Source organism: Aulonocara sp. 'chitande type north' Nkhata Bay, linkage group LG5 (genome assembly GCF_057382095.1).
Source record: "Aulonocara sp. 'chitande type north' Nkhata Bay isolate Kocher_YH1m ecotype deep benthic linkage group LG5, A_spYH_male_GT1.1, whole genome shotgun sequence".
Lineage (NCBI taxonomy): Eukaryota > Metazoa > Chordata > Actinopteri > Cichliformes > Cichlidae > Aulonocara > Aulonocara sp. 'chitande type north' Nkhata Bay.
In genome coordinates, this window is record NC_141348.1 from 21,065,354 (window position 1) to 21,080,437 (window position 15,084).

Consider the following 15,084-nt stretch of genomic DNA (forward strand, 5'->3'; position numbering starts at 1 on the left):
GTGAACAGCGTAACCTTTCCTTCACTTGAAAAAGCTGCATCTGTTTTTTTCCCCTCTCTCTCCAAATTAAATAGATGATTTCAAACTTTGCGGATTAGGCATGGTGTGCATATTCATGGGCGCGCCTACCTGCCTGCCTATGAATAAGAGAGGCTACACACGGAGAAGCCAGGAGCTATTAGCTACTTTAATCTGCTGACGAAATAAAAGAATCCCACATCTAAAGATCCATCTCAGCTTTACATGTAAAACGAGCTGAAATAATGTCATTCTGAGCAACTCGCCTCTCCTTTTCCTAAATATCTATCCAATCAGGGCGCGTGAAAAGCCCCATTCAGGTTGGCCCTTATAAAAGTTTCATCTTATTACACTTTCCAACTCTCTTTTCATTATCCCTATAATGGCAGATGAAAAGAAATTGAATGGTAAAATTGAGAGGTAGCCATACAAAAAAATTAAATAACCATGATAATTAGATGTAAAGATATTATAATTCCTTTAACAGGATGCATAGAAACTGCTGCTCGACAATATTTGCCCTAATTGCTAGAATTATCATATTAACCAGTTACCATTTGGGTAAGTTGATTAAAAAATTGATTATTCGTCTATTTCTTTTAGGAGTTTCTTAATCAAAATCTAACATCCTTGAAAAATTAATTTGAAGCCGTTTCTTATCAGTTAATTAAATCGGGTTGGAAGTCATTTTTTCTGTGCGGCATGATTAGAACGGTTCTGTTCTCTTCTGTTCAGACACCATGACGTTAGAGGGGGAACTTTTCACTGTCTCATCAAACATTCACAACCACAAGAATAGGACTTCTTTGAAGGGCCCGTCGCCTTTTTTTCCCCCTACCAAACCTCTGCCTTTCTGATAAATTGTGCTATACCCAATAGATCTTTCTTTCTCGTTAACACATTCTCATTAACGGACAGAGAAAGCGAAAGGAAAAGGGGAGGGGAAGAGAAAAGGAGAGTGCCGGGGAGAGACAGAGGGGAGCGGGCGGGTGGGTGTGGATGCTGAAGGCGGGTGAGGGGGGGGGATAGAGAAAAAAAAAGAGGTGAAAAAAACAGGGCAGAAAAATCTAAATCAATAGCAGAGATAAAGTCAAAGAGAGAAATGAATACACTGACAGATTTTTAGTGCACACTGATGAAAATTAAATAGTGTAAAGACAACAATGAAATGTTGCCTGGGTGACAGCCTTGAGGTGGCCTGAGCTGAGACTAAACAACTAAAGCAGGAGCTAAAACAACACCTGCTTTTCCTAAAGGAAAAAAAAAAGAAAACCTCTATCCAACCATGCTCGCTTTAAGTCAATAAATTTGAGAAATCCAAGTGTCAGTTTTGACATTTTTGTAAGACAGATAAAAAAAAAGGAGAAAATGCTACAAAGTGAATGGTAGTAAAAAAAATGATTTAGTGATACCTAGAACAGATTTCACTTCAGTTTTTTTTTTTTTAATTCAGATGTGCAGCTTAAAAAATACACATCGGAGGTTGACGTCACTTCAGAAAACTAGTTTTCTATTTCCAGAAGAAGACTAATTATGAAGCTCTGCCCCTGGGAAAGAAAAGCCCCTCTTGAAGGAGAGAGCGAGAGAGGAGAGAGAGAGTCCATTCAGGGCTGGTATCGGTGGAATATAAGTTTGTCTCTCTCTACTTCAGAAAGCAGCAGAGCAGAACGGAACAGATACAGCGGGCTCCTCTCATCTGTCCATCCCAGACTCCTCGGGGAGGTATGGGAGGATTGGAGAAGGGTAGAGGGGTGGAGGGGGTGAGGGGTGGTCAAAAGGAGAATTAAAAGGAGAATCAGTGAGGATACGGAGCAGTGTGGTGAGTCTCTCTGATTGGATGATGAATTGAATGATTATTAGAGCCTGGCTAGTAAAGTTGCACGAAAAAAGAAAAAAAAAAACTCAGTTCATCAGCCAATCAGCCAATCAACCAGCTCCCTCATCAACCAATCAAACCCCCACCCAGGGGGGAAATGGTAGAGGTGTGGGTGTTCGTTTTTTTTTCTTCTTCTTTTTACCATCTGCCTCTCTGACCATATTTTTCTCTCTTTTTTCCCCTGTTACAACACATTACACTGTCTTTGGTACAGCTGCCCTCATCTTTCTCTGTGGGAGACGCAGAATTCTCAAAGCCACAATTACCGCACAGAACTATCAATTTCCCCTTCAATTAACCCTGTGGGAAGAGAGGGGACAAAGGAGCGGAGGGAGAGGGAAGAGAAGGGGATGAGAAATTCAAATTTGGGATGAAGAGGACCTCCTCCCACTATGGTCCCCCTCAACACACACACACACACACACACATACACCTCAACAACCCCTGATGGTGCAGTCACGTGATTGGGCTAAGAAACTAGAGATCTACGCCTCCTCGGGATGAACTTGACCCCGCGACTGGAGGTCAAACAAGTTACTAACAGCACAGGACCCCTATCCTCATTACCAGTAAATAGTCCCAGCCAGTGCTCTAACAAATCAGTGTGTATGTTAATAACCAGCGCCCAGTCCACAGCACAGATCTGTCAAGAAAATTAAATAAGACAAAAATAAGGGAAAAGATAGACGGAAGTCAGGCGGAGTAGGAAGAAAAAGAATATAAGGAAAGAGAGGGGAGGGTGAAAAGGAAAGAGGAAAAAATGGGGAGGGATTAGGAGGGGGCGTGAGTCAATGGTTGTGTTTCTTAGATCAGCGACTAAGGGCCTGTGCCCCATAACAACGGACAACTGTGATGGCATGCCCGCTCTCTGTGCTCTGCTCCCCTTTCCTTGTCTTTGCATTTTCGCGTCCCTTCCCACCTCCTCCTCCTCCACCTCCACCGTCTCTCTCTCTCTCGCTGAGCGAACCCCTGGGGGAGCTGCTCAAACCAAACCCAGCCTTCAGCAAAGTTTCGCAGGCAAACTTTTCACAAAGCCCCCAGAAGCCGTACGCCTGCCTGACACCACAAAGCATGCCAGGGTTTCATTGCCACTCACCCTCCCTCCTGTCCTCGTTTTTGTACTTTAGTCCTTCGTTCCTCCCTCAGTCCCCTCCCTCGTTTATGCTAACTACTTTCCGAGGCTAATGCGCTGTTCCTGACTGACCTTTAGACAATGGAAACCTGCAGCAGCAGAAGTTACCGATTAGGGCTACAGGTTGCATACGGCAGCACTGACCTTCAGCGGGAAAAATCGGCCTTGTGGCATCTGCTAATCTCACAACCCTACGGCTACTATTCAACCTCTTAATCTTGGACGAAAAAAAAATATTCTAGTGTTCACTCCAGTTCTTAATAAAAAAAACACATCATTCTGGAAATAATAAAGGCAAAATACAAAGCAGAAATCTATTTTTTTCTCCTCTATGTTGTTTTTGTCAGAGAATCATTTCTAAGGTCTGTGTATCTTTACAGTGCGAGGGACAACCTTTTGTCCAGGGACAAGTAGGTGGGCTGACAAAACAATACAATATTTTTTAACAATCCCAAAACGGACTGAATAAAATTTTCAGATGTATTTCAACACACCGACATAATCCATTCAAAGAGTAGAAGCACAGTTGAATAAGTTTGCAGCTAAAAATGATGTGTGCCGTTTTTTTTAAAAATATAGAATAAAGTAATAGTTGCCTGCCTTTCTTGCATAAACTTCCATAAAATGTTTCTTTTAAAAAAATAGATGTAAAAAATAAAAGAAGAAAAGAAAGGCACGGGTTATTATAGCTGTTTTTCTGTAACGTTTTAAATTTGTTGTAAAAGCATTTTAGTCATTTTGAAAAATTCTCACTCACACGCTTGTCATTTCAGTAATCCGGAATAAATTATAGCTATTGAAAAGGGGCCCGAGCAGAGGTAGCAAATGTTGGAGTTAAACTGTGATGACATCTTGGATGTAATGAAGAGGCTGAGGGAACACAGAGCTGTGATAATTAGACACCGGGCTTGACAAGGAGAGGAGGAGAGTACCGGAGAGGGAGAGTGCGGATGGGGGGGGGGTAAAAAAAAACAAAAAAAAACACATGAACAGGAGAAAGTGCAACACAATAAGAGGCAAGAAGGAGAGAAGGCAGACAGCAAGTGATGAGTCCCTCACACTGAGCGACTATTGGAGCTCCAACAGGGAAAAGAACACTTTTCGACCAACCATGGACCCGAAGAGAAGGCAGCCCTAGCAAATGCAGGCACGCATGCTGAGTATACGCGAGTGCCCTTCTGAGTGAAGCAAACCTGATAGATTTGTATAACAGCCTGTTTAAAACACACACACACACACAAAAGCAGAGCAGAAGAAATTGACTGTTTACTGCAATCTCTATATATTTTTTTAAAAAAGACCTGATTAAATGTTCTTCTTTTTTTTAATGAGAGACACACGTGTGTCTCATTAAAAGTCAACCGAAACTGTCTGTGAAGGCGGAAAAAGTGTCTGTGTTTAAACATTGTGTTGTCCCTTTGTAGATACAGCGAAACAGTGAGAATGTGACAGAAGTGTATTCGAATGATGTATTCTTCTTTTAATCCAAGAAAATATGATTTTAATTAATTTTTTAAAGCCTAAACTAAAGCTTCTCTCTGTTTTTCATTTTAAATCTGAAGTCGATGTACTGAGCTGGAAGAAGAAGAAAAACTACGGCACATGTAAATTCTTTTTTTTTTAAAGTGTAGGTGCATTTTGTTAAAACAAAAAGACCCAACTTCTTCCAACCAATATCACGTTTCCTGCTTTTCCACTTGTGTTTGCACCTTGTTGTTTTCTCATCGCTCTTTGCTTTGCTGTCTTCCTCCCCCCCTCCAGACAGTTAACGCTGCTTCACAGGCCAGCGGCTCACAACGCAAACACACCCACCTACATGCTCTTCGTTCCCTCTCCTCAGGAACATGAGAGCGGGCTCTAATTCACAGGCTGGTAAAGCTGTGGTGGACAGCAGCCTTGATCTGGCAGGATTAGGCTACTTTTATTTCCCCGAGAGGGAAGGAGAGGTGGAGGGAGGTGAGTGTGCATGTGTGGGGTGTGCTCAAATCCTCCTACAAATGTCAGACAATGACCGGTGACCAGGAGCCACAGAGACACACACACACACACGTGCACATACTCAAACTCACACATTCATAAACACTCCTGAGAAGGCCCAATGTGACACCCAGAAAAGAGACTCATCACTCTCCGTCTCATCAGTCTGAGGAAGACGAGATGTGGGGGCAAGAAGGGAGCAAAGGAGGAGAAGAAGGAGGAGGAGTGAGCCCGGGGATCGAAGGAGGGAGTAAAAGACAGAGGCAGCGAGGATGGGTGGGGGTGGCGGCGGTGGTGGGGGGATTACACAATTATTCAGATAACAGCTGGGAATAATCTAGTGGCAGATGTCTCTCGGTCAACAATGCCCACCACACACAGGCTTGCATGTGTATGCGCACTAACAGAGTTTCAATGCTCAGCAAGCAGCCAAAGGGTGGAAGAAAAAAAAAAAAAACGACCGCTAGTGAAGCTCCAGAAGCTACTCAAGCACACAGCTCGCACAATCTGCCCGGAAAAGTTTTTTTGTTTTTTTCCTTAATTTTAAATCGGTCTTCAGTGCAGATGAAACAGCCTATAAAAATAACGAGAGGTAGCATCGTTATCGGTTAAACACGTTTTGAAAAAACATGTCGGAAAAGTAACGACCTGTTTGCTTTTCTTTCCCTCGGCGAGCTGTCTGAAAAACAAAGCCCGAAACTTGATGAATTCTGGGAGAGAGCCAGAGAAAGGGAGAGAGAACGGGGTGGAGGGTCACCCACTGACTGACAGTTAATTGCAGTTGGATGTGCACGCTTACATGCAGAGAAAATAAGGGTACGCACATGCGGACCACAACTGTGTCCTTTGCATCTATAAGCAATCCCCCATGTAGCGAACCTCTAGCAGTAGCTGTCATCCCCTCCTCTGCCTCTCACTATCTGAAAGCCCACCACAAAAGCCAGAGTCCGCACCCCACTGGGCAAAGCCTGCATAGTCTTCTTCACCTTCAGACCAAAGCAAAAAGTAAGCAGAGTGAAACGAGAAGTTAAGAGAGAGAGTTGGCATTTGTTGGCCAAATCGTCGTTTTTTCCCCCCTATTTTACATTTTTAAAAATCTCTTTCAGAAGTTTTAAGGAAGTAAAATCAAATCTGTGCGTGAAGTTTAGAAAAGGGAAGGAAGGGGCGGCCCAGTCAAGTGGTGAGAGGCGCCGTCAATCCGTCAACCCAGGCAGCCTATTGTGATTTGGTTTAACACTGGTTAACAGCTCGTCCTGTCAGGGGATGGATCATCCCACGGCGCCTCACATGCTAATAGCTTAAGTAGGCATCCCATGTCCCCCGGAACTAATACCACAAATACTAATACCATAAAAGAGGAGTGCATGCCAGCGATCCAGCCTTACTTTCGCCTGGGTTAGCCAACATCCCGATACTTTACGGATTTGAAATATAATGAGACGCGTTTGAATGGTTATTACCTCCCTGGACCAGGATGGAAAACAACAGGGACAAGGGAAAACTGCTGTGGTGCTTATTTCCTGTCATCGTGTGTTAATCCACAGTCGTTATTGTTGAGGTAATTCAAAGAATCTGATGCAAATCACAAAAGCTAATAAAAAAAAGGTAAAATGCATCACACTAGCGCTAGATCTGAAAAAAAGAAATTATAATGTCGAAAGTAAGTAATAAGTAAAGATTTTAGGAGGGTTTTTTTGTAGGTAATACTTTATGGACTGCGTGCTACTCTGGTGTGAATCTTAGCGTTTCATCAGAGCGTTCACTCATCCGCTCGGCAGATTATACCGCCACAGCACCACGGACAAACGAGCACTCAAGTGCTGTTTAATGCGTCTCTACAGTCAGAGCATTTATGAAATGTGCAAAAATGTGTGTGCGCGCATCTATATGATCCTGAGTCTTGTGCTTCACAGCTGTCACCTACCCTTCACAGCCATCCTTTCAATACACATTAAAGCAGTGCTGCAGAAAGTTTAGTCACATTGTTGCTCTGAGTGAAGCTTTCCACTGCTCCGCTCCCTCGGTTACCCGCTCGATTGACGGCTGCCCTGTCAGTTTGTCGCAGTGCTTTAGAAAACACCAACAGCTCTCTGATGAAGTGCTTACAAAAGGTCATAGGGTGGAGGCGATGGAGAGGAGGGGAGCCGACTACTGAGAGAGCGAGGCAGGGGAAAAGGAAAAGGGAGACGGGATAGAGTGAAGGAAAATCTATAACACAAATACAGCTGTCAGAAGCAATGCAGAGTTAGCGGGGGATGCAACCACTGATTTTTTTTTTCTCTTTATGAAGATGCTCCGCATGAACACAATAGCGTTCTCTGAGGGCAATTTTTTTTCTGCTTACACTGACCATCTCAAGTGCTCCACCTGATCAGTGCCACTGACGCCACGATCTTCTGAGATCCTCCCTCTCTGTCTCTGAAATCAAACCTGATAGCGCCACAACTGCCTTACTTCGCGATCTGCTTTCAGTCCTTCGAGCTCCACAGCCACGGCCCTCTCCTTCAGCTCCAACTCTCTGCTTCACATGGCCTCAGGTGCCAAGCGCACTCTGGAGAGGCTGATCTAATGCTTCCTCAGCTATAATAACCCATGCCTATAACCCTCGCGCCGCTGTTTCCTTCACTTCGCAGAGGCTTTCTCTCATATTTTCTATCTCTCTCTCCACACCCCACCACCCTCACTCCCCGCCCATAGGAAACAGTCGCTTCCTCTCTGAGATTTCGGGTCACTCCTTCCCACATCAATCAGCTGTTAATGGGCTGGCGCTCTGTGGAGCTTTAGGAACATCTCCGGAGCCAGCCTGCATCCTAGTCATCCCAAACACAAATAGAAAAACGTATGAAACGTCTCATCATAAATGCACTGACATGTTAATGACCACAGGCTAAACCACCGTGTCAGACAAAATGATTACCTTATCATTCACCGCGGGGGAAAGAGCGCCTAAATTTTAGAGAGGAATCCGGCTCGGCTGTCACCACATAAGCAGTGACAGCTCTTTCAAAAGCCACAAAAGGCAAAGGAAAAAGCAAACAAACAACATCATCTCTCCTGCACAGCTGCTCAACTTGCTAAAGCATCTTCCTTCTTTTCTTTTTACTTTTCCTGAAACTTCACTGTACAACACCTCTTCTGACCTGTCAACACCCCCCCCCCAAAAAAAAAACAAAAAACAAACAAAACACACATCTTATCTTTGAAAAATGTTTTGGACTTATTGCGCGCACACACACACACACACACACACACACACACACACACACAGATGTTCACGCTTTCATAGAAATTATTCAGCCCTTAACTTCTGCTAAATAACAGGTTCAATTAGAACCACATGTATAATCAGGCCTCAGTCTAAAGCAATGTGCCGGCAGTTTCACTGTGCACTCACCGACTTTAATTCACAACCAGAACATTAACCCACCATCTGAGCTGTCCATATACAATAACACATACACCTAACACACACATTTGTTCATAAAATTTCAAGAATTTTTTTTTAACAATGTAAAATAATTTATACTGCAATGCCAAATTGTTATTACACTTAATTTCTTTTTAAATCACAGAAAAATGTGAAAAGGGGGAAAAAACATTTCTATGAAAATCTCTGATACACCTAATTCAAATTGAAATTTTAACAAACATTTATAGAATTGCTATGATCAGCAGAATATCTCATATCCTTGTCTTTTCCGCGCTTAAAGCCCGACGCATGTTCACCTCAAATACATGCAGCCCTGCAATAATGTCAGCTTCAGGACCGACACTTGAAATAAGCCCATCTAAAAACACGCTCTCTCTCCCAGCACGGGTTTTCTTCCTTTTTGGGCTTTTTTTTTTTTGCTTTTCTCAAATAAAGGATATCGAAAATTTAACCATTTCAGCTTTTTTTAAGCAGGTAAAGCACTAAGTGCTGCAATAGAAGTAAATCTGTGAATATCTATCACAGGTCAAACCCTACATGTATAGCAGTGTCATATACGGGTGCTCTTCAACATCACTTTGGAGCCAAAAGCCCACTCAGACTTGTGGGTTTCGGATAGCAGGAGGGTTTTAATGAAGAGAGCACGAGAGATGAAGAGACGGACAGGCGAGCCATCAATGCTACCGACGCACAGGACATTTAAAACTTGAAATAATGTCCATTTTCACTCGAGCAGGACAGGTGAATTGAGAAAAAAGCACTCTCGTATACACACACTCCCGCACTCTGATATATACACTCTTTTCACACATACATTCCCATGCGCTCATGTTGGAGGTAAGGACTCTCTGAGCGAGTTTATGGACTAACACAATCATGTTGGTGGCTTTTAATCCTGCTGAAGGGGTTTTAAAGCGCACGAGATTCAAAGCCATTACTACCCGTCTCTAGACGGTCTCGCACATGACTCTTCCAGTCACGCCCCGGCACACGATCACATACTTGGGACCAAGCTGAAAAATAAAATATCATCATTTAGGAAAGGTGTCAGAAAGCATAACAGAGACAACTGTGCGTCTGAAAGCGATTAAAAATCAGCAGTATGTGAGAAACAGGACATGGAAAAGACACAGCTGCTGGGAGGGAGGAGAGAAAAAAGAAGAAAAACACCACCAAAAATGGGAAAAAGTGTTGATGCAAGTCAGATGAAAAAAAGGTGGCAATGCCAAGCAAACACACAGACACAGGCAAACAATACCCGACAAAGAGCAGAGAGTCAATCTGCCTTTGACACCTCTGGCTTCCTGCACACGTACACTCTTTTTACAACAAGAAAAAACTAAATAACTACTTCTGCCTCTCAAACACTCTTTTGTTTCACTGTCTCTTATTGTGTTTTCATGAAAAGCCTGTCACTAATGTGATAGCCTATCAATGATAAGCATTACACGAAAATGATAACTTCACGCCGATTTTTTTTCAGGCTTTATGTGGTAGGCAAATGTTTTTTTTAAAGGAGAAGAAGAAATAAAAACAATCCTGTACTCTATTCTTCAGCAGTGTTTCACACTTCTACTTGAGCTCCATGAGGCTTCTTCTTCATAAAGCAGTCACTTGAAACAGAAACTTAAAAACAGCTAAAACTGTGTAGTAACCTGGCATGGGTGCTGAGAAGTCATAGCTCCAACTCCAAAGATCATTCTTAAACTGAGTCAACACAGCTGCTGTGCTTTTACTGCAACAAAAAGAACTTAAGCAGCTGAAAGATCAGGCAGCTGTGAAATACCTAATTTAATAATATTAATAACCTTCACAAATATAAGATTTACATTTTCCATAATTTTAGGAAACATTTTACCATATTTGGCAAAATGGTTAAGCCTGTAAAAAAAAAAAGGGAAAAAAATGTTTATCTGATAGTACTGAGTTACTGCCAGCTTGGTTTGGTCCAGTTATTCAGGATTTTAAAAAATATGCTTATAAAACATCTTATAAAACATGCAGTCAGCCTCTTCTACTACATTTACCAATCAACACACACAGTTTAAATTCCCTTCTAGGATAGATGGCTAAAATGAACAGCAACAGGGTTTGTATCTGCATGAAGGCCACTGTGCATTAACTATTCTAAGGTGCGTTTTCCACAGCTTGTGGCGTGATAGATGAAGATGAAATAATCTTAAAAAAAATGAAGGAAAGAAAATCGGTATACACTTTACAGCACGGGCTCGGAGCCACCACAAAATACCTGCTTTCCTGTCTGACACCAGAACTGTGACAAGGTCATAAAACGTGATTAAGAGCTTTTTCATTCCCGCTGGATCTTCTATTAAAGTGCAATTAAAAGTATGTCATCAAGTCGCGGAAATGCCACCACAGAGGAGGGTGGGAGGGGGCACAACAGGAGAGAGCGAGCGAGATAGAGGGAGAGAGAGGGAGAGAAAGAGAGAGAGAGGACACAGTAAATAAAATTAATTATGCCAAATGCCCCGGCGCCCATCAATCACGGGGCAATAATGCCCGTGTCAGGGTGAGCACCCACACGGCCTGTACGCTTTTCTCTCGGTGACAGACAACTAACAGCAACGAATTGTCATTTCATTTCTCCCTCTTTTTTTTTCTTGATCTGAAGGTTTCAATCGAGAGTCTCTGTGTGCCCGGCCCGATATCTCATATTTGATAAAGGCAATTTTATTTCATGGAAATGGAAGAAAATCAAAAACCCTCAAAAGACAAAAAGATCAGCAACTTTGTTTCAACGGCCCAAAAGTTGCTTTTGTGTTGCACGCCGTGCACACAAGAAAATCCACATTAAACGTTTTTATCTCTGCAGAATACTTTTCTTATTTTTTTAAAACAAGTCGTAGTTCGCGGAAGAAAAAAGAAATATTTTCCTTTGTGGTGCAGGCCTACTTTTAGTCGGTTTATGAGCGCGAGAAGAAGGGAAAAACATGTGTCACACAGAGGTTGTGTTCAATTTCTTAAAAAAGAAATTTCTATGTCAGTAGATTTATTATATTATAATCTAGAAAGTATATAACGTGCATTCTTTTTAATTAAATCACTTTAAATTACCGATTCTGAAAAAAAAACCCTTAAACGCGTCAGGGTTATAATGTACGTAAAATCACTGTCCATAATCCTGCTTATGTACATAAAGCGTTCAAAGGTTCACGTTGAAACTGGAACTGGAAGTTTTACAACGCAGGGAGAAGTTTTCCTCCACGTTCAGCTGGTAAAACGTCCCTCTCTAAAGAACAGAGCTGCTATTATTTAAGATATCATTTAGGATATTTAATTCAGCTCAAATAAGGAAACCACAACGGGCACCTCAAACCTCAGTGGTCAGAGAAAAGTCCTAAATCCTAAAGGCACTAACGTCCTCAGACCTTCTAAACGTGTCAATAAGAAAGTTGTTTGTTCTTTTGTTTCTTTTGTTCAGGGATTTTCTGTAAGTAAGAAGTTTAACTGCCTTTCTTTTTTTATTTTTAAACGTTAACGTTTAATTGTAGGAAACTAAAGTTCAATAATAAAAGACACTAAACCCAGCTGTGAGGTAGAGAGGTATGAAGCGATGGCAAAGCAAGTGGTTCTCACACGGCTGCCTGTGACCGTTCGTGTAAAATCGCCACCACATAAGCCACGTCCACGCGTATGATCAAATATAACGAGCGATATCAACAAGTTTATTCCCTACGTTTGAGTCCACTCCCGAAATCTTAGCTCGTCCTAAACCTGCGAGAAATAAACTTTTTTCCCTTTCTCTGGTCTCATAAGCGAAAACCTCGGACAATGACACATTACGCAAAAAATGGTATCCCTCCGAGTCATCCAAAGTAGGCTCTAGAGAATTTACAAACTACACCGTAATATCCAGTTAAATAAACGACGATTAAAAGGAGGCTGGATTTGAACTCTGTGGATATAGGTTGGCGTGAAACTAGTGATGAGTTAGAAAGAAACTTCGATTTTTCATTCTACCGAGAACACTGAAAGGACGAAAACAGCTGCTTTAAATATGTTTTCTTTTTTAGAACAGAAAGTATGAAAATAAAATAAAAAAAGTTTCACTCCAGGAAAAAGTCAGAGTTAGAATGAAACAGAAAAAGTACGGAGGAGGGGGAAAGAAAAAGAGAAAAACAAAAACCTCCCTAGTGTGGCCGCTGGATCGTACCTACTTTAATACTCTATCACATTATTAGGCAGACCTGGAGGAGTTTCACAACGTGCCATGAAAAGTTGAAGTGCGTCGCTTTAAAAGCGTCTAGCAGCGTGTGTGTCGGAGAGTTTCAATGGGAGCACAGAGTGAGGGGAAAGTGAGGAAGATAAGAAGAAGGGGGAAACGTGTAGATAATGCATCAACCTGTTCTCTTGGTTTCTGAAGAAGTCAACTTTCACGCCAGTGGTTGGACCATGTGGGCAGCCCCGCTTCTGCTCCTCAAACCCCGGCGCGTCCACTCTCTCGCGGCGACAAAAGGGGGGACACAAACCGAAGGGACGTAAAATTTAAAAAAATATATATATAAAAATAAAAGTGGAAAGAAACAGAGAGCAGAGAGAGACAGAGAAATCTAGGATCTAAGACGGCAGGACCATTACTTTAAACGACCAAAAAAAAAAAAAAAAAAAAACGTGCTCGTTAGTCCTTTCCTTTCCCCTTTTGTGTGCGTCCTCTCTCCTCGGAGTGGCCCCTCTGGAGTGAAGTCAGAACAATACTGCCGCTAAAACTCTGGCACTGAGCGCAAGTTGCCGCGGAGAAACAACGCAGCTTCTCGTTTCTGTTTGTTGTTTAGTTGCCTCCGCTTTTTTCTCCTCTCCCCCCAAGCCCCAGCTCTCTCCTCAGCAGGCTCACTCAGCGCGTATAACCTCTCCAACGGTCTTCACTTTTTTGCCATCCCGTCTGTTGCTTGCTCGTTCGCTGGAAATCAGGGTTGAATCACTGGAGCTGTATGTGTGTACGAGTGTGTGTACGAGTGCGGAGTGTGTGTTGCGGGAGGACAGTTTGCTGTGCTACCGTAATGCCTCTAAAGCAGGTGCGCGTTTTCGTCCTATCCATGCAAAGCCCCGGCGCATAATAAAACAGCAGCCAGTGAGAGGCATCTCTCCGTCGCTCCCCGGAGAAGTGTGCGCGCGTGTGTGGGCGTGCATGCGCACGGATGAGGGGAAGGCACTGATCTTTTGACCTCGCTTTTGCATCCTGGTTGAGTTGCGCTATTGTGGCGGCAGAGAGGAACAGATGTTATCCTGCGCAAAGTTTGAGCTCCCAAAAAAAACCAAAAAAAAAAAAAAAACCCCCACCAGTAACAAAGAACGATCGTTTAAAACAGGACAAAGTCTGCCATGAAATGATCGCTTTCTCTACGTGTCTGCATGTCAGAGTTACGAATGTATCTATAAATAAAAAAGTAAATCGTAAAAAGAATAAATAAACCTTGCAAACTAAAAAAAAAAAGGCAAAATTCTCCATATAGCTTCTTTATTGTCTTTTAGATGCTTGTTCCTCTTGACTTTTGTTAATGTAATTTCATTAAAAAAGAGGTTTTTATGCCAAATAATATCCTATATGGATTTATGTCAGAAAGATTTAAAGCCATCCTAAAAAATATAATAATAAAAAACGCTGTATTCCTAAAATAAAAACAGGTATAAAATCCGTTTTAGTAGGTTCACACTTGTTATGCACTTCCCTTCAGAATAGACAGTTATATTGTGATTAGATAAATTTTACTGTCTGCCTACCTCACTGTGTCCTTTATGTATTTTGGAAGCTTGACAACTCCTTTTTGCAGAGTTATTACCAGCTTCCCCCCCCCCCCCCCCCCCCCCTTGCCACCACATTCATTTACTAATTGACAGGATAATCAGTGTTGAGATTACTGTCTCTGATGAAATTTGGAAATTACATCATACCTGTCGCTGGAGAAAAAAAAAGTGGGGGAGGGAGGAGGAGAAAAAAACGAAGCTATAACTCAAAGAAAGATCAAGGAATAATTTTGCTTTGGCCATTAAATGGGACTCTGCCCTCCTGCCTTTCCTCTATCTATGCTTTTACCTTTGGAAAATGATGGCAGTCCATCACGACACCACCTAACAATCGGCCACCACTGCAGTAAATCACAACACATTCATTAACACAATCAATAGCACTAAAAATATGTGTGTCTCCACATGTGTGTGTGTCGGCGTGCAAATGTTTAGGTGTGTGTTTGTGTGTGTGAGTGTATATGAGCACCCATATATTCCTTTACTTACTCCTCTGAGCCTGACGGATTTTGCCAGGAACACTTTGTCATATGTCTGAAATAAATCTCCCGAGAATTGACGGGCGCTAATGTGAGCAACTGGATGGTGATGAGTGATGCTTTTCTAAGTGGATGTGATTAGGAAGGTGCACCTTTTTTCTTTTTTTTTTTAAAGTTGGATCTGGAAAAACCCACGCAAGGGCTCTTAAAGAAAGTTTCTAACCCAATCCCAGCAGGGTGAACATGCTTAGTTAACATCAACCTGCATCCTGCATCTGAAAACTATGTGCGAAGCACAGCAGAGAGCAAAGAGGCTGAATCATTCTTGTGCTTGTTGTTGTGTAACTGCTGACATTTTGACTAAAGATTTCAATCACCCCCGCCTGCCTGCAGAATGATGAGTTGTGTG

At 42.3% G+C, this 15,084-nt stretch overlaps 1 protein-coding gene across 1 annotated transcript in view; it reads right to left on the bottom strand.

Moving 5' to 3' along the window:
* foxp4 (forkhead box P4) overlaps window positions 1-13,508 on the bottom strand; it is a 92,896-nt gene extending 79,388 nt beyond the window's left edge. Inside the window, exon 1 of the mRNA XM_086291991.1 lies at window positions 12,797-13,508. The gene's annotated coding sequence lies outside the window, so the exon portion shown is untranslated. The remainder of the gene's footprint in view (window positions 1-12,796) is intronic.
* Between the last annotated feature and the right edge of the window lie 1,576 nt (window positions 13,509-15,084).